At 43.0% G+C, this 20,372-nt stretch overlaps 1 long non-coding RNA gene across 1 annotated transcript; it reads right to left on the bottom strand.

Annotated features, from left to right (window-relative positions):
* Positions 1–4,210: 4,210 nt before the first annotated feature.
* Positions 4,211–20,370, bottom strand: LOC141172788 (uncharacterized). Its single transcript, XR_012252534.1, has 4 exons — positions 20,201–20,370; positions 15,025–15,092; positions 12,837–12,901; positions 4,211–4,317 (listed from the first exon to the last, which is right to left on the bottom strand). It is a non-coding gene; the product is annotated as an uncharacterized lncRNA (long non-coding RNA).
* Between the last annotated feature and the right edge of the window lie 2 nt (positions 20,371–20,372).

Genomic DNA, 20,372 nt, shown 5'->3' with positions numbered 1-20,372 from the left:
GGATCACCAGTGTAAAAGTCTCCCTACACAAGAGCAAGAGTCCTGTTAGCCGGCCGGAGAAACTCAATAGAGGTGTTGAGGACCCGGGGCACTTCTAGTCTGCAGAAAGCAGAGGAAGATAAATAGGACTCCAGGCTAAGACGAAGGGGAGATATCAGATCCGGAACACTGTTGATATTGCAGAAGAGTCTCTTGGGCTAGAGATTAGAGTCACAGAGATGTTTCACTTAAAGAGGGAACCAGGGCTGAAGATGTTGCCAGCGCCTGTGAGAGAGATAATAATCTGTCGGGCCTTATCCATTATGTCTGCCTGTAAATACTGTACATATTCTTCTTCCCCAAGTAAAGTCCAAGTTATGGTTAAAAACCTCGTGCCCTCTGAATTTATTGCTGCCCTGGTTCCAGAAGAGAAATGCCTGGAGACAGCCGCGATTGGATGGTTTGAAGTAAGTGTAGAGCACCACATACACAGCCACATATTGTCTGTAGGGTGCCAGAGCGAGAGGGGGCTACAGCTCGCCCACGACTACCTCGCTGGGGCACCTTACAAGTGCACTGTGTCCAATAAGCAGCGTTTACTGACCATGTGCACGCACCCGAAGACATTCCATAGTACAATCAGTTCAAATCATCATATCCTGCTAGGTACATGATTTCAAAAAGTAACACGTAGTCATTAAATTTATATTGCACAAATGCCCTTATGGTTTGAAAAAGTAAATGGATAAATAAATGTCAATATAGGAATCAATACATAACAATCCAAGATACCATGTAAGGTGGTTGGGAGTGTATCACATATAGTAGTAGACACTATAGTACAAATAAATAGAGCACAACTAGAACAGCACTGTCTATAGAAACTTAATTGTATATTGATCAATGTAGATATAGGTAGGACAGTCACAGAAAAATATAGAACTATTAATCACTCCTCTAGTGGATCTTATAGTGACAGTCACTTATATAAATACCAGACTGTAACACAACTAGGACTGTAGTACAAATGAATGGAGCATAATTAGAATAGTACTCTGAGGGTTGATCAGTGTGAATATAGATGTAAACAGGACTGTCACACATATAAGATAATGAAACACTCCTCTAGTGGATCCAATGGTGACAGTTACTCTGGTAATGCCTAATTGCTTCACATGAACTCACTGAGTACTATTCGGATATAATAGCGCACTGTTTTATGCTGCAAGTGGCCATGTAAATAGATATACCAAATAATAGCCAGTAATGAAAAGTGCTGAGCGCTTCCCTGACCCAGAGAGTCCTATGTGCTTCATTTGTCCAATATGGATTCAATTAGATAAATATGCCAGATAAACAAGCAAGAAAAGTGCTAAATGCTGGACTCAAATTTGTTCAGTATACATTACCCACCAAATGGAATGTCTTATATTCATCCAGCTTTTGTATCGCTCAATCATGAAATACTATCCCCGCGTACATGTGTTGTGTCTGTTTTTAATTGTTATATATAAACTTGATAAAAATACTGTCATTTCAATTATACAAAAAAGTTAATGTCTGCTCACCACCTCCTGGTGTGCGGCAAGTTTTCAGAACTTAGAAAGGAATAAGTCCTGCGCTATAAGTCCATTTAAAAATCCATTCTTCATTTATTTCATAACTTCAAATGGTATAAAATCCATTAAGTCACAGTCCAGACATTAAAAACATACGCGTTTTGAAAGTGCGTCTTAATCATTGACCAAAATGATTAAGACGCACTGCTTTGCGTCGAAACGCGTATGTTTTTAATGTCTGGACTGTGACTTAATGGATTTTATACCATGTGAAGTTATGAAATAAATGAAGAATGGATTTTTAAATGGACTTATAGCGCTGGACTTATTCCTTTCTAAGTCATTTCAATTACTCTAAGTCTAGGGATCTTGTTCTTGTTTAGGATTGTCTTCTTTTCATTAGCTGGACTGGCATGATGTTAAGGCTGCGTTCACACATTGCTTATTTTGAAAAAGCGCGCTCGAAAATACGCAATGTGCCTTGTGTCTGCCAGCAAAGTGAATGGGAAATTCACTTTGCCGTTCAGACACTGTTATTTTACGCAGCGCGAAAGCGCAGCTGCGTAAAGAATTGACATGTCAATTCTTTACGCAGCTGCGTCCTGCGCTTTCGCCTATTGTGCCCATTATAAGCGATGGAATTACGCAGCGGTGTTCACACACTGCGCAATTCCAGCGCTTTTTTATGGAGGCGCAGGAGAAACTATGGATACTCACCTATCCGATGGATGGGAGAGGCGTCCGCTCCGGTCCCGCGGCTTCCAGCATCTGTCGGAGAACCGTTCAGCTGACTGTAGCTTAGCGGCTTCCGGTCAGCTGATTTACAAGCCGGTCACCTGACAGTCAGCTGATCGCTTCCCGGCAGATGTTGGAAGCCGCGGGACCGGACGCCTCTCCCATCCATCGGATAGGTGAGTATCCATAGTTTTTTTCTTTTAAAGCAGTGTATGTACAACAGCCAGAAGCTGTCTGTACATACACTGCTAGGGGGACACACACACACGACACAGACACAGACAGGACACACAGACACATACATTACATTACACATACAGACACATACATTACATTACATACAGGTGTCCATGCTCCTCACACTTCATTTCTCCTGCACCTGCGTAAAAAAACGCAGGAAAAAACGCAGTGTGTGAATGGAGGTGCAGTTTTTACCTGCGTAAAAAAACGCAGGTAAAAACTGCAGGACAATACGCGCGGGTAAAAAATACGCAATGTGTGAACGCAGCCTAACACTGCGGTATGACGCACATACAATGTCGTGCAGGAACAGGAAATAACGGGAGGTAAAAGTATTTTCAGGCCGGCCTCCCGTCCAGCAATCACAGATTCCAGACCTGGCCCATAGATAGACCGAAGTCCTGTGACTCGATTCTCCCATCTCTACTTGTAGTTTTATATTCAGGAGAACTGATCTAAGTTTGGCCATGTCTGGACTCTCTCATTTAGATCTGAAGGTTACAGAACTCCTATTCTTCTGGTTCTAACAACTGAGATACAAATCCATTGCAACATCAGATTAAAACATACAGTATGTGGACGAGCTGTTTGGGTACATCAGGGGAGAGAACAGTATATTATACTGCCACAGAATATCTCATTGCTAATATGTCAGATCTAGCTACATTTTCTACAAGAAATTTTACATTGCATTTCCAGATCTGTAAATACGAGGAAACTGATTATGTAGCAGTTACTATACTTCTGTAAGTAAATCTGTGGTTTCAATGGGAGAAGTATCCTGCAGAAGTCGCCACTCTCCAGCAACTTATGACTTTATGGCAGCTGGAGAGCCATTTGCCAGTTGGGGGTGGGCATGATTGAGAATTAGTAAATTCCTGTACCATCTAGACACTTTGCTAAATTCAAGAATGTAACATATCTGCTAAAAGTTGTGTACAGGGAAATTTCTATAAAATCAATGTCATTATATTTAGTGAAGAGTTGTGCTCCAGCGTGCAGCTACACTGTAAACAGCAGCTGTCACATTTTTTTTCTACGATGCCTGCTAATACTAGATTTTCTTGTGACTATTTAATTAAAATAAGTATTTTTGTTACATCTCTACGAGGACCTGTTCGAGCAATGTCTGCCTCTGTTGGCAGGTACAGCTGCATTCACCCCATAGAGGGCACTGATAATGGAGACACACTGGGCAGCGCAGGCGCTGTCCAGTCAAGTATACATGAATGGTACATGTGGTGCCGCACAGCCAGGCAGAGTGTGTCTGATCTGCTCAGCAGGTGTAATAATAATAATAATTTTATTTCTATAGCGCCAACATATTCTGCAGCACTTTACAATTCAGCCCCCGGGTTCACTGGTGATAATCCTGATTCTTCGCGATTCTGAGCCAGCGTTGTTCAGCAATACTTGGTTCCAGTTTGCTAATCTGTGTAGACGACCCAGGGACTCCCATTGTATGTCCAGATCCATGTATAGGGTGTAAAGGGCGATGGCCGGCCAAAGCCTTTGACAGACTTAAGATTATTACTTTTTAGTGTCCTCACTTTGCCATTTTTCAGTTGCAAGTGGCACATTAACCCTGGCACCTATTAACATCCAAATCCTTCCATAGACACAAAATCAGTTTTTAATTTGCAAGAATTGGGAACACTATAGACCAGGGTACTTAACTTGTTTTAGAAAAGGTCGCTTACCTGGGTCTGTGTTCAGGTGAAGGTACATAATGAACAGCAACAATAAAGATGTATCCTTGTTAGAGGTGCCCTCTACCCCGATTTTTTTTCTCTAATAAATAGCCCTGAATTAAAAATAAAAAATACACTATAATCATGTTACAATCTTCCACTTCTCTACATCCAGCACTGCCCAGGTCCTCTGCTCATCTCTGCTCTACCACAAACGGGCATGTGACAGGTATAGCCCATCATGGCTTACAACTCTGCCTAATGGCAAGTGATTGGTTACAGCTGTCACATGTTCGTATGACCACAGCAGGATGTACAGAGACTGGCTCTACATAAATAATGGAAAATGCGCTTTAAACAATGATGCAAAGGTCATAACTATTACGCATATAAAAGTGTAGCCTATATAAAGAGAGGTTATCCGCACATGTGAGGCACCGTGGCTATACACCCTGTAACTAGAAGGCTTGACAAATAGGTGAAAAAAAATAATTGTTGTCTCCTCCTTGAGGGTTACATCCTCTTCTCAGACACTAGGCAGCTCAGATTAGTGCCAAAAGCAGGAGGAGAGAAACCTAAAAATATGTAAAAATTCAGAGCCAAAAGAACCAAGAACCAACATATCCTGAATCCAGGTAAGAAAAATACAGGATATGTGCAGCAGAACTGACTCCGGGAACAGGAAAGGGTAGGAGGTGTGACCCCAATGTATTCAGTAAGAAAGGGATTTTACAGTAAGTGCAAAAATCCAATTTTCTTGTTAACAGCACTGGAGACACAATTTGGTGGGATGTACCAGAGCAGTCCTAATGGGTGGGAAAAAAATAACAGATGACCATGACAGCGGCCTAGCGGACAGTGGCCTGCAGCAAAGTACGGCCTAAGCTGGCATCGACAGAAGCCATAAAGTGGATCTTATAGAACTGGACAAATGTATGAACAGAGGCCTAGGTGGCAGACTTGCAGGCCTGAGAAACAGAGGTCTGACATGTGACCGACCAACAGGCCACAGCCATCCTGGAATGTGAAATGAGTGGTTACTCGAAATGGCAGAGGTATTTTCTTGGGACACTCTCCTGGATTTAGAGTTTCAGAAACTCTACTACCCAGTTTTCCACACTGAGAATGTAAGTCTCCGAGAGAGCTGGAACATGAACTCAGACTCCTCGCAGCTTCCCTCATGACTGAGAGGTTCCTAGTGCCCTCCTGATGATTCTGATCGGCCACTGCAGGCGAGTTGTCGGCTTGCACTTGAAGCAGTCTATGAAGAGGAAGGGCTAATGGGAGAAAGATAGAAAAATTGCTCCCAGAGGTTGATCAGGAGTCAGGATTCCTTCAGGTACCAGAGATCCTGAGTGGAGCGATGGTTAAACACCACTCTCCAGCACGGAGACTGGATCTGGCTGTCACCACCAGCCATTGAAGAGAAACTAACAACCACCAAACAAAAAAGGAGAGCCAATACAGAATATCTCACAGAATATATATATATATTCATTTTATTATGGCCATATTAAAATTGAATACGCACATGACAAGATGTCTAAAAAAATAAATAAATAAATAAAAAAGGACTAAACAACAACAGAGGATAAGATAAGTATGGAAGCTAAATATTAAGGTAATAAAAATGAGTAAAACTGCACATAATCATTAGTATACTGAGCAAGAATAAAGTGTCAAATGCAATAAAGAAGCAAGTACTGTGTAGTGCAGGGATCTCAAACTCAAATACACAAAGGGCCAAAACGAAAAACTTGGACAAAGTCACGGGCCAACCGGTATAAAGTATAATGGGCCCCACACAGTCCTCCATACAGTATAATGGGCCCCACACAGTCCTCCATACAGAATAATGGGCCCCACACAGTCCTCCATACAGTATAATGGGCCCCACACAGTCCTCCATACAGTATAATGGGCCCCACACAGTCCTCTATACAGTATAATGGGCCCCACACAGTCCTCCATACAGTATAATGGGCCCCACACAGTCCTCCATACAGTATAATGGGCCCCACACAGTCCTCCATACAGTATAATGGGCCCCACATAGTCCTCCATACAGTATAATGGGCCCCACATAGTCCTCCATACAGTATAATGGGCCCCACATAGTCCTCCATACAGTATAATGGGCCCCACATAGTCCTCCATACAGTATAATGGGCCCCACATAGTCCTCCATACAGTATAATGGGCCCCACATAGTCTTCCATACAGTATAATGGGCCCCACATAGTCCTCCATACAGAATAATGGGCCCCACATAGTCCTCCATACAGAATAATGGGCCCCACATAGTCCTCCATACAGTATAATGGGCCCCACATAGTCCTCCATACAGTATAATGGGCCCCACATAGTCCTCCATACAGTATAATGGGCCCCACATAGTCCTCCATACAGTATAATGGGCCCCACATAGTCTTCCATACAGTATAATGGGCCCCACATAGTCTTCCATACAGTATAATGGGCCCCACATAGTCTTCCATACAGTATAATGGGCCCCACATAGTCCTCCATACAGAATAATGGGCCCCACATAGTCCTCCATACAGAATAATGGGCCCCACATAGTCCTCCATACAGAATAATGGGCCCCACATAGTCCTCCATACAGAATAATGGGCCCCATAGCTTTCCATACAGTATAATGGACCCCACATAGTCTTCCTTATTGTATTATGGGCCCCACATCGCTTTCTATACAGTATAATGGGCCCCACATAGTCCCCCATACAGAATAAAGGCCTCACATAGGAGTGGTGGTTCTGGTGTCACGGGCCAAATGTAATCACTCTGCGGGCCAGATTTGGCCCACGGGCCAGAGTTTGATGTGTGTGGTGTAAAGAAAAAGTATTTAGATCAGCCCATAGAGTAAGCACATGTTGAATACAGGTATAGTAGGGGCTCCTCAGGGGGGAAAACAATGCATTGGTCACAAACAGTGCAAAGTGATTTTACTTAACAGATTATAGTCCTGGTGTGCTTTCCCAACATGTGTTTCACCCTTTTTTTTGTCAAGGGGGGAGTGATGACGAATAAGGATCTACCAGAAAGCAGAGCAGGGGCTGTCAACCAACAAAAGAGGTCTCTCCAGACGGCGACAGATGTAAGGATCCAAAGAATCCACTGACTTGTTCCAGAGAGACAGAATGAATAGTTGTAGCTGGCAAGTGTGAAACCGGAGGAGACTCTCCTCTCCTCCACACCCGGGTACCATCCGCACATTGGAACGCATGGATTCCGCATCTACATATACAGTGATGCGTAATCCATGCGTTCCAATGCAAGTCAATGGCGGCGAAAACGCAGCGCTTCCGCAAAATAATTAGTAGTGCTGAGTTTTTTTTCCGCAATGATAATCCACAGCGGAAATCTCCGCAGCATGTGCACAGCACATGCGGATTATCATTGGGGAACATGGCAGGCCTTCTACCATGCATTTTTTAAGCGTTTTTGCAGCTGCGGAAACGCTTAAAAAACACATCGTGGGCACACAGCCTTAATGCATTTTTTTGTGGAATTGTGGTGACCAAATACCCATGATTCTGACATTCATTAATTTTTTAAGCCGGAGACACACAAGCAGAGAGCATCGGATGCAATATGCTAATGACACTCGGCTCCAGCTCTGCTGCGAATCAGTGCTCTGTGCTCTGATCCTCTCGCGTGACAGAATCACAGCACAGCTGCAGAGGAGACAGAGAAAGTAATTTCTCCATCTCCTCCTTTGACAGTGTCCGCGGCAATCGCACTGCACTCAGGTGACATCTGAGTGCAATGAAATGTTTCACATGCACCCATAGACTTGAATGGGTGCGTGTGATCCGATTCTCGCCGCCACTGTTTTCACATGCCGAATCGGCTTGAGAAAATAAACGCAAATGTGCGCTGCCCCATAGTGTTACACTGCCCAAGTACAATCCTATTTTTTTCATCGGATTGCAATTGTCCGATTTATTCGCTCGTGTGAACGATCCCTTGTAGTTTTTATAAATCGTACTTTTGTGGACACGTTGATACCAAATGTGATTGTATTTTTTGAACACTTCTTTATTGTTCACTAGGGTAAAGGTGGGAGGGATTCCAATTTTTATCTGATGTTTCGTTTGAGTATCGCTGTAGGCAATGGGATTCTCAAGTGAAGTGTCATCAAAAGAAATCAGAAAAAGAGAAAAGCTGTTAGATAGTGTAGTTAAAGCACCACTCCTGCAGTTGTTTTTTTTTTTATTTCACCGCTGGAGTGGCGCTTTAAACCTCACACACCTGCCCCAGTCATATACCCACCCTCCGGCATCTTCATCTGTTTTTTACAGCTGCTCCAGTCCATTTCCTGCAGTTTGTGACCTGCCGACTGCGCCAGTGTTTGCTTGAGGAGCCAGAGGTCATTACTCAATGTAAGTCTATGGGAACCTCGCTCTGGCCTCTCATAGACTTACTGTAGATTGAGAGGCTGTGACGTAGCTTCTGACTTCCAACCAATCAAAAGCAGCACTCACAAGATGGCGCCGTGGGACAGGAAAAACGGGGAAGATGCTGGAAGGTGAGTATAAGACAGTGGTGGGGTACTTGGGTTTAAAGCATCACTCCAACAGTGAAAAAAAACACGCTGGAGTGGTGCTTTAATTTTTAATTCAAGTATATTAGAAAATCGTTTCGATTATGGCACCAAAATAGATGAAAATTTAGGATGAAAAGTTTGTGAAGGTTTGCGTGGGGGCCATCTTAGTGTTTGGAGGGCTAGTGCGGGCCATTATACTGCATGGAGGGCTGTGTGGGGGATCATACTGTGTTGGGGTCACCTTACTTTGCCTTGGGAGTTGAGGTGGGGTACAGTAGGGTCATTATACTGTGCATGTGGAGGAATTCACCATGGGAATATCATACAGTGTTTGGGGGGGGGGCACTTTTGTTGGCATCATACCTTTCATGGGGGCAATGAAAGAGGGATCTAGGATTTCAGCAGGAGGAAAATTACTATGTAAAGGATGGAAAGTTGTGAGATATGCTCTTCTGTGACCCCGACAATTATATATATATATATATATATATATATATATATATATATATATATATATATATATATATATATATATATATATATATAAAACCTCTGCTATGGGGCCCCATAGTTTCCATGTACGCACCTGCCGCCCTACCCAGGACTCATACACAAAAAGGGGTAACGCATGAAATGAAACTTTCTGGCTCGAAGAAGGGAGAGCTTTTTGGTGGTTAAAAATTTGAACCACCCAAGTGTTTAAAGTCATGCTCAAAAAAATCCAGGAGCTTGGATGGCGTCAGACATTACTTCTGTCTGTTGATAAGCCAATTGAAGAGCTCCAAGGCAATTTGGAGACTGAACAGATCCTTCTCTCTGGACGGGCTTTCACCAAATCATTGTCCAGATAGAGGATGATTGTCACCCCATTGGAACGAAAGAGCTCCATCACGGGAGCAAGCACCACTTGTCATAAAAGAAATGAAACCTCTGGGTGCACCTATACGGCAGAGAGCGGCTGAGGTTCTGAGACAGCAAAGAACTCTTGCCCTCAGTAGCGTCCTTGATTTTCTCCTCTAGGCATTATATAAAGAGCCCATCCCCTGTAAAGGTCTTTTTGGATACCAATGAGCCACAGAATTGTCTGCAACGTGGGCCATAAGACTGCTCGATTTAAAATTATGGGCGTCATTAATAGGCTGCAAGCCAGACACAGTGCACCACATCTATCTGTGTGACTGGCGTCTTATATAAGCAGCATTTGTGTGCAATGTTAATACTACACAGTCACTCACATATCTGCCAGTTCGTGGTGGGGGTGGCGGCTGTCGTATCAGTATTTCGCACCTGTGCGGCCCCCCGCCTTTATCATGGGGTCTGCCGCGTCCTGCTTGTGCTTTGGTAATCTGACCGGGTGTTGGTAAGGCTGTTTTTTTCTGTGATTTTTTTTTAATTTTTGTCCTTTTCTGCGAGCCGTTTTTAATTTTAGCGTAGGGACTCGCAAGTATAGGGACCCGTAACGTGGGTTGCGAGCTTGTGTATTTTGGCCAAATTATCGACCAATACCTCATGTAATGTATTTATCTTATACATTATTTTTCATCTTTTTGCACATTTTCCATTTTTTGCAGGATGCGGCCAGGCCCTTCATTTTTCGGTGGGTGTATTGGGGCGCCTGTCCTGTGTGGGGCACGTATATAGTGCGGGGCAGCCCGCTCGATTTAAAATTATGGGTGTCATTAATAGGCTGTAAGCCAGACACAGTGCACCACACCTATCTGTGTGACTGGTGTCTTATATAAGCTGCATACTACACAGCCACTCACATATCTGCCAATTCATGGAGGGGGTGGCTGTCGCATCAGTATATCGCACCTGTGCGGCCCCCGCTTTTATCATGGGGTCTGCCGTGTCCTGCTTGTGCTTTGGTAATCTGACCTGGTGTTGGTAAGGCTGTTTTTTTTCTGTGATGTTTTTTTTTTAAGTTTTGTCCTTTTCTGTGAACTGAAAAAAAGAATTACAAAGGAATTTTCAGACATGTATCAATCAGGAAGAGGAATCAAGAAGATCCTGGTGAAGAGCTCCGGAAGATAAACCCTGGTGGAGGGAGGTTTTGGAGGGATTATAGTCACCTATCCATTGGCTCTGGCTCCCAGGGTCAACCCTTTTTTTTCCTCTTCACATGCACCATTTACTGGGGCAGCAGTAGCGGAGAAAGGTTGACCAGTGACAAAATGTCATCCAAAGGGAGGTACACTAATGTGCAATGAATGGTGTCTCCTCTCTGGGATGGCGAACATAAGGTAAGGGACATCAGCCCCACCTAGAAAAAGGAAAAAAATAAATAAATAAATCATGCCACAGACTTGAAACATTTTGTATCTGCCTCCTATGGACACAATGGTAAAATTGAGCTGCCTAACATATTAGGAGAGAATAAAGCCCACCAGGAAGAGTCAACCCTATTTTTCACCTTGTGTCAAGTCTCCTCGTGTCAGAGGGTGTACCCGAAGGTCCGGTGTCCCCCAATCCTGTTAATGAGAAAAAGTAGATTCATTTTATATAAATGTGGTTAATATGTGATGCACGGTTGTCCCATGGAGTGAGAACTTTCCAATTGTTTTCCCCTCTGGATAATACAGGCAGTCCTGATCTCAAAATACTCCTATGATTTCCGTGTCCCAGGCAAGCAGTCATCAGCAGGCAAACTGAGATGATGACTCATTATACAGTCATCTCATTTCCTGATTACTTCTTGTTTGCATCTTGGTTACATTGTGCTTGTGTAATTCTAAACTGTAAAAGGCCCTAGTACCTAAGGGCGGCTTCTCCCGCTGACCTCTGCCAAACTATCATGGATTGTATGTCAGCCACATGTACAACGTCAATCAGAAAACAGAGTCTTAGTACCATTAATCTGAGCCTATGACCTTGATTCATCATTGTATTTGTGTCTTTTTTTCTGGAGTAAAAACAGTTTTAATAGTGACTTATGTGTGTGCTTATTATTTAATTTGAACCCTTTTTAAAGGAAACTTCACTTGGTTTCGCCTGTTGGTATTAAAAGCGTGGTTTTCTTTATCCAGATGTTTTAGCCTTATTCATCATTACTGATTTTTTTTTTTAAATGTTGCAGCAATTATACTCCAGTACCAATCGGAGTACAAAAATCTGTCTGATTTTATTTATGTGCAATTGAAGACATTTTAAAAGGTTCATTTAACTTTGTGCGCTAAAGGGCTCAAAAAAAAAAAAAAAAAGCAGCTCTGATTTTGCGCAAGATTCAGCAAACAACATGTGTCATATCACATTTTACAGAAATACCAGCACTATTTCAATGGGGTCCATCACAGTGCTGTTGGTATCTGTTGTGTCACGCAAATGCCACAGTGACATTGTTTCCATTAATAAAAACCACAATACAGATATGGTTAAAGGGGTTGTCCGGTACTTTTCAAAAAATGCCACAGTGTGTTTTAATGATAAATATAACCTTCTTTCTAATTACCTTGCGCTGCTGATAGCGCCGCTCACAGGCAGCAAGTGACAAGTGAGGAGTGACTCAGAGCTGGGGTCCCTGAGGTGGCTGCTGGGTTGTGGGCGAGGTTATTTCCCTGTGTCACACCCAGCATCCACCGCACGCTTTCCCAGTGAATGAGGACAGGGAGAGCGCACGGTGGATGACAGGTGTGACGCAGGGGAATAACCCCGCCCACAACCCAGCAGCCACCGGTGGAACGTGGAAGAGGGACCCTCGGTTGCAGCCGCAACTTGTCGTGACGTCAGCGGATCTCAGCGCCTGCTGCAGCCGGGGGTCACGTGCTGCCCGTGAGCGGCCACCGATACTGCCTGTGAGTGGCGCTATCAGCAGCGCAAGATAATTAGAAAGAAGGTTGTATTTATGATTAAAAAAAAATGGCAGTGTGTTTTAAAGTACTGGACAACCCCTTTAAAAAGTAGTAAACACTGTCTATATTTTATAGTAAGAAACACTACATTCTGGCGTTGACTGCATATTCATACTTGTAAGAATTATATTTTCAGCACTTTTTTGGGGGGCGGGGTGGGGGAAAGGAGGATACAATCCTGATTTACAAAATGTAAAATGTATAGATACTGTACCTGTATTTTACAGCTCATCTTCTGTTCTTCCATTGAGACTAAATGCAGCAGATCGTGGTGACAATCTGCATAAAAGGGAAATTATGTCTATATTATAGAGAGGAAGCATGCATCATTTGTTTGTAAAGTCTATAAACAGGTAGGACAAAGAGAAGGAACCATAGTCTTACCGAATTAGAAAGTGACAAACCTGAGATAGAAAAGAGCCAAAGGAATTTTACTGAGAATCACAACCAATGTACACTACTGTAAAATTGACCGTTTAATTGCCAATGTTTAGATTTTAGAACAGTCCAACACTAAATTTTGTAGCCGAATTAATCCATGGAGATGATTCAAGCATTTTTGTCACGTACATCTGGTAAAAAAAAAAACAAACATGTACTTGTGTTGATATTTTTTTGATTCTGACATGAGTTTGGAGGTTTGTCTGTCTCATGCTCTTTCCTATCCTATAGCAAGTAATGCCGCCTTATTGCATCTGCCTGCTAATCTGAACTGAGCACAAAGAGATGGTCACTAAAACATGGAACTGTCACAAATATCTGCAGATCAGGACACCTTTATTAATACAAGTAGGCTTGTAAGTTCAATAAATTCATATTCCAAACATATTTTTTTTTCATGTGGACAAGCCCCTTATCTTCGGATGGTCTTTTATTTTGGCATATAGATTTGAAAGGTTGTTCCCACTGACGTCTTGGCTTCCATTTCCACGGGTTTCATGAGAGATATCTTTATCTCCATTGACTTACAATGCATCCATGAGCTTTTTCAATTTTATTGCTGGACATATTAGAGCAGCATGATATGCATTTTCTGCCCATCAAAAATTGAGCAGTCCAGGCACATAACACTGATGTCCTGTCCATAGGATAAATCATTAATATCAGATAGTTGGGGGCCCGACGCCCCGCAGTTGCTATTAGCTCCACCGGGGGACGGATGTAACCCCTGAGCGAATGCAAACTGATACCAAACTGAACTCAAGATTTCCATTCGTTAAATGGCTCAGTTTAAAAATGGTTTCCGTTTTGCATCAGTTTTTGTGCAGTTTTCAATGGACCCACCAGGGCTGTGGAGTCGGAGTTGTGAAGTCGGTATAAAAATTTTTCACAAGAATTTGGGAAAGTTATGAAATTTCTGTCCTATTCCTGATCTAAGGGTCTAAACTTTTAGCTCAGATGAATCTGTGCTACAGTAAATTTATCACTTAAACATGAGCCATGTATGAGAGAGTCGGAGTCGTGGAGTCGGAGGTTTGACTTACCGACTCCACAGCCCTGGGACTCCCTTTTACTGTCTCTGAATAGTTCCAGTGCTCGGAGCACGAGCAGGGCTAACAAAAAACAAAAACACAAAACTCCAAAACATCCGTTAAACTGACAGAACTGATGTCCAAGAGATAGCGAAGGGCAGATTGATTCGCAAAACTCCGGTCCATCGGCCAGGTCAATGGTCTCTGGACGGCAGGCTCACAAATCTCTTGTGAATAGCCGGGTTGGTACAACCCATCTAATAAAAGCTACACAGAGGATCAAGAAAGGTAAGAGATTTGTGATCCTCCTATAAAGCAGCCATAGAATAATGCACTGGCTGATGGACAAGACATGTTAACACAGTGCCTTTCATTATTGGCCAAAATCACTGTCCAGTGATCTGTTGTATAGCTACTTCAGGTTGGTCAGAAGCTGCGGTCACAAGTTGACGAATAGAGACCGAAGCGGCGCCAGGAAGAGCTGAAGAGGTCGGCTGCTAAGTATATTACTAGGGGCAGGGACCTTACATTAATGGCACCACTCCATTGATGAAATAAAAAAAATTAAAAAAAACACTGGAGTGGTGCTTTAAAAGCCTATACAGATATTGCAGGAGACGAAGATTCTTGATGACTATTATGCAAGTAAGACCAACTTCACCATTCTCCATTTTATTTAGACACATTAGAGTTTCGTTGTTTTTTTTTTCCCCCAGGCTGAACATGGGCATTAAATCTCAAAGCATATTAGAAGACAATCAAGTACTATAGCAGGATGTATATCTGCATTACAAAGATAAAGGAGGACACGCTGCATGAACGGAGAGGGGGCAGGGAACTCACAAAGGAAACAGGATAGTAGTGGGAGGGGGAGGACATCCTCATCAGGAACATCACACATCTCACTGCTGTTATGTGCAAGCAATTTACCAGAAAAGCTGTTTTTTGGAGTTAATAGCCGCTAGAAAATCCTTATATGAATCAGATATGGTGCAGACCTAAGAGAGAAATGTAACATCTTTACTGAATGCATGTTATACCTTAATTCATCTCAGTGATTACCACATGAAAGAAGAAAATGCAGAGAATACAGGATGAGCTGATGCATGCCGGCAAACACATTGTCTTGAAGGCAGTCACCTTTTATATCTATATGTATTTTTTTATATTCCAAATTACCTGGTTTTCCAAGTTGTACCCACCCATAAATGTCCATTTACATGGAAAAATTTCAACACCACACCATACCGAGTTGTGTTGTATCCCATCCGGGTGCTGCTGCAGCTGATCACAGCATGAACCCCCTTACCCAACACTGTGGTATTGATTGCTTAAGGATAGGTCATCAGTTCCATAACCCTGGACAACCCATATAATACAATGGTTCTGACCCCAAAGAGCATGCATCTTGCCGGCAGGACATCCACTGTTTACACCACTATAGCACCAATCCACAGGAAAGATAATAAATGTATGGGCACTGGGAGCCCCATTAGGGAAGTCCAAAGTACCTCTCCGAATAGGATAGTGAGCATGTGCAGATGAGCTCCTGTGTTGTAAAGGACAACCCTGTTATGCAGGGATGTGAAAAGGAAAAGTATAATTATAGGGGAATATATAACAGCAGTAGAGTTACATTTAGTTGACAAAAGGCTAAACTGGATTTACCAGTATTGCAAAACTCAGAACAAAGGGGTCTTCTTGCTATGAGTAAGTGTCAATCCCGACACCTCACCCTGGTCACTCTGAGCTTCAAAGGGTTAGCAAATTATCATTATAACCAAGCTGAAAATTTCTTATGTACTGTATGGAGGGGGTAGCTAAACATAGGATACTGGGCCCCTAAATTAGCCCACCATCCAGTCACAAAAAGCAATTCTTAAATAGTCCAATCGAGGCCATCCTGGAAATACGAGCCAAGGACCAGGCATATAAAAGATGGGTGACAAAATAGGAACATGTTCACACGGGGTGGGGGATCAGCCTCTGCTGATTGTGATCCATAATTAATTTCTCCTTCCCTCAAAGATAAAGAAGATAACAGAAATATTTAAATGTTTCTGTCTACAGTCATCTCTCCCTTTTTATTTTATAACTGTTCTGTTTCGTTTTATTTTTTTACCTTTTTATATCTTTTTTTGTAAGCACTGTATTTTTATATTAATGCTTAAAGTCTTTAATAAGTTTGATCCTTGTATGCGCTAAAGAATTAATAGCCTTTCAGAGAGTGTGTGTGGCCTTTTTTGATTGTCTAACAGTAACATATTTCGGGGACTCATCACCCCGTGTGTTTGATGAGTGGTGGCAGCGTGTTGCATAGTCTGTGTTGGGGGGGGGGGATGTGATTTATGCTTACTTTATAGCCTGAAACAGAGGTTGAGTGCTGGATTGAGTGAGTGGGGATAAATTATCCTTTTCAAACACATCCACGTTACACGCTGGGAAGTGTGTATATGACAGCATTAGACAAGCTAAACGTCTGTTATTATTTCCACTTTTCTATTCCATCATAGGTACAGAAATAGGAAAACCCTGGCAGTGTTGGAACCATCGCTACAGTCACTAACTGTGTCTAACATACCCCTACTATATGGTCCATCGACTTTCTGTCATTGTTTGATATTTTTTTCCACATAGGAGATGCTGGAGCATATACATCACACAGGAGACTCTGGAGAATAAACTTCACATACGAGGCTGGGCCTGGAAAATATACACCACATAGGAGATGCTGAAGCATATACATCACATACGAGGCTGGGGCTGGAGCATATACACAACATAGGAGATGCTGAAGCATATACATCACATACGAGGCTGGGGCATATACATATCACAGGAGACCCTGGAGAATAAACATCACATACGAGGCTGTGGCTGGAGCATATACACCACATAGGAGATGCTAAAGCATATACATCACATAGGAGAGACTGGGGCTGGAGCATATACACCACATAGGAGATGCTGGAGCATATACATCACACAGGAGACCCTGGAGAATAAACATCACATACGAGGCTGGGGCTGGAGCATATACACCACATAGGAGATGCTGAAGCATATACATCACATAGGAGAGACTGGGGCTGGAGTATATACACCACATAGGAGATGCTGAAGCATATACATCACATACGAGGCTGGGGCTGGAGCATATACACCACATAGGAGATGCTGAAGCATATACTTCACATAGGAGAGACTGAGTCTGGAGCATATACAGTCATGGCCAAAAGTTTTGAGAATGACACCAAAATTATATTTTCACATGATCTGCTGGCCTCTGGTTTTTATTAGTGTTTGTCTGATGTTTCTATCACATACAGAAATATAATTGCAATCATATTATGAGTACCAATAGGTTATATTGACAGTTAGAATGAGTTAATGCAGCAAGTCAATATTTGCAGTGTTGCCCCTTCTTCTTCAAGACCTCTGTAATTCTCCCTGGCATGCTCTCAATCAACTTTTGGACCAAATCCTGACTGATAGCAGTCCATTCTTGCATAATCAATGCTTGCATTTTGCCAGAATTTGTTGGTTTTTGTTTGTCCTCCCGTCTCTTGATGATTGACCACAAGTTCTCAATGGGATTAAGATATGGGGAGTTTCCAGGCCATGGACCCAAAATCTCTATGTTTTGTTCCATGAGCCATTTAGTTATCACCTTTGCTTTATGGCAAGGTGCTCCATCATGCTGGAAAAGGCATTTTTGGGCGCCAAACTGCTCTTGGAGGACATTCTGGTACCATTCTTTATTCATGGCTGTGTTTTTAGGCAAGACTGCGAGTGAGCCGATTCCCTTGGCTGAGAAGCAACCCCACACATGAATGGTTTCAGGATGCTTTACAGTTGGCATGAGACAAGACTGGTGGTAGCGCTCACCTCTTCTTCTCCGAATAAGCTGTTTTCCAGATGTCCCAAACAATCGAAAAGGGGATTCATCAGAGAAAATGACTTTGCCCCAGTCCTCAGCAGTCCACTCCCTGTACCTTTTGCAGAATATCAGTCGGTCCCTGATGTTTTTTCTGGAGAGAAGTGGCTTCTTTGCTGCCCTCCTTGAAACCAGCCCTTGCTCAAAGAGTCTCCACCTCACAGTGCGTGCAGAAGCACTCACACCAGCCTGCTGCCATTCCTGAGCAAGCTCGGCACTGCTGGTAGTCCGATCCCGCAGCTGAAACAGTTTTAAGATACGGTCCTGGCGCTTGCTGGTCTTTCTTGGGCGCCCTGGAGCCTTTTTGACAACAATGGAAGCTCTCTCCTTGAAGTTCTTGATGATGCGATAGATTGTTGACTGAGGTGCAATCTTTGTAGCTGCGATACTCTTCCCTGTTAGGCCATTTTTGTGCAGTGCAATGATGGCTGCACGTGTTTCTTTAGCGATAACCATGGTTAACTGAAGAGAAACAATGATACCAAGAACCAGCCTCCTTTTAAAGTGTCCAGTGATGTCATTCTTACTTAATCATGACTGATTGATCGCCAGCCCTGTCCTCATCAACACCCACACCTGTGTTAATGGATCAATCACTAAAACGATGTTAGCTGCTCTTTTTAAGGCAGGACTGCAATGATGTTGAAATGTGTTTTGGGGGTTAAAGCTCATTTTCTGGGCAAATATTGACTTTGCAAGTACAGTAATTGCTGTTAAGCTGATCACTCTTTGACATTCAGGAGTATATGCAAATTGCCATTACAAAAAATGAAGCAGTAAACTTTGGAAAAATTACTATTTGTCTCATTCTCAATACTTTTGGCCATGACTGTACACCACATGCTAATTGCACCCAAAAAGAATATCCCAACGCTGGCATTGGCTAGTGTCAGGACGTAATCCTCAGTGGCCAGCAAAATGGGGTCACTAGCCCAAGCACTGTGGTGTGCCTGAGGGCAGAGAAAAAAAAAATCCCACCCCTGACTTAAGGGATCCATGGGAAGCAATGGATACAAAAAAAAAAAAAAACACCCGAAAAGTATTTAAAGGCTTATCTCCCCCCAAAAAATCATATTATCACCTAACAATGGGGGGCATCTTTGCTGGTCACTGGGGTCTGGCTACTGGGACCCTCGGTGATCCCAAGAATGGGACTCTGTGAGGACTGTCGAGTACAACGCTCAGCGATTTCCATCAGTCCCAGACAATAAATAGAGACAGAGCACATGCATCTCCATTCAGGATGGGGATCGTCCCAGCGATCAGCAAGTTATCCTCTATTCATGGGATTGAGGTTAACGTTATTTTTTGGGACAAAAAACATTCAGGATGTAGATGAGAAGAAGCTTCTGGAAAATGTTGCAGATTTTATGTGTTCATAATCCGCACTGAATATGCCACGTGTGAACCCCGTCCAAATACGTGTTTCCAAGCACTTAATCATTTTTGTGCATATTTTTTTGCCTAGATTTTCCCTTTTTAAGTGGATATTTTACACTACAGGTTTTGCGTATAAATGCTGATATTCAGCACCTAATGTAATTTTTTTTTTAAGGCTCCCCATAGAGAAATAAAAATCAGGTGATTGCGCTAGGTGGGACCATGCCCTCCGTGTACTCGCAGACACTGCAGCGTCATACAAACACGATGAGGGCAACATTTGATTTTTTTTTTTTTTTTTACCTCAAATCAGCACAAACTCTATATGTGAAGTGTAGAAATAACGCCATTTACAGCGTGACCCTCCCTCATAAACGTGTAAATTACAGAGGTCTCCTCACACAGCCGTCTCCTCAGAATCACCACACGGGGACACTTTCTCCCAGCAACTAGCCATTCCAGCTGAACCACCGCCTGTGATTGGCTGCCGTTCCCGCTCCACAGACCACGTGGTGTTTACCAGCCTATCAGCAAAAAGACAGACTAATTCCCGCCTTTACGAACAAAAGAGTCGCCATTTTACTTTTGGGCAAAACCAACTTTACCACAGATTACTAAACAGTATGAAAAACATATGTAACGTAAACTCCGGTATAAACAGCTCTTACTCCCGGCGCCAGTCCTGGGGGATTATTAGCAGCCCTGCACTTAGGGGGGTTCACCTCGTTTACACACACGGATATAACACATCAGTCTCAAGACTATTAAAATGTCTACGTCGCTATTTACTTCATTTCTTCAGGACTGAAGTGAGCCGCCGGTGAGCCCGGGGATGTAGTAACGATTTAAAGATGGCGGCGGTCACCCCCCTCGCTGACAGAACACAGCCAGCTCACTGCGGACACTGGAACGTTCCAGAAGATGACGACGGTTTGGGTCAGGTGATCGCTCCCAGCGCGGT

Source organism: Phyllobates terribilis, unplaced genomic scaffold (genome assembly GCF_046119375.1).
Source record: "Phyllobates terribilis strain yellow unplaced genomic scaffold, ASM4611937v1 Scaffold_12__6_contigs__length_324123572, whole genome shotgun sequence".
In the NCBI taxonomy this organism is placed as follows: domain Eukaryota; kingdom Metazoa; phylum Chordata; class Amphibia; order Anura; family Dendrobatidae; genus Phyllobates; species Phyllobates terribilis.
Note: the sequence above shows the minus strand (reverse complement) of the source record. Positions and strands in the feature narration are given on the sequence as shown.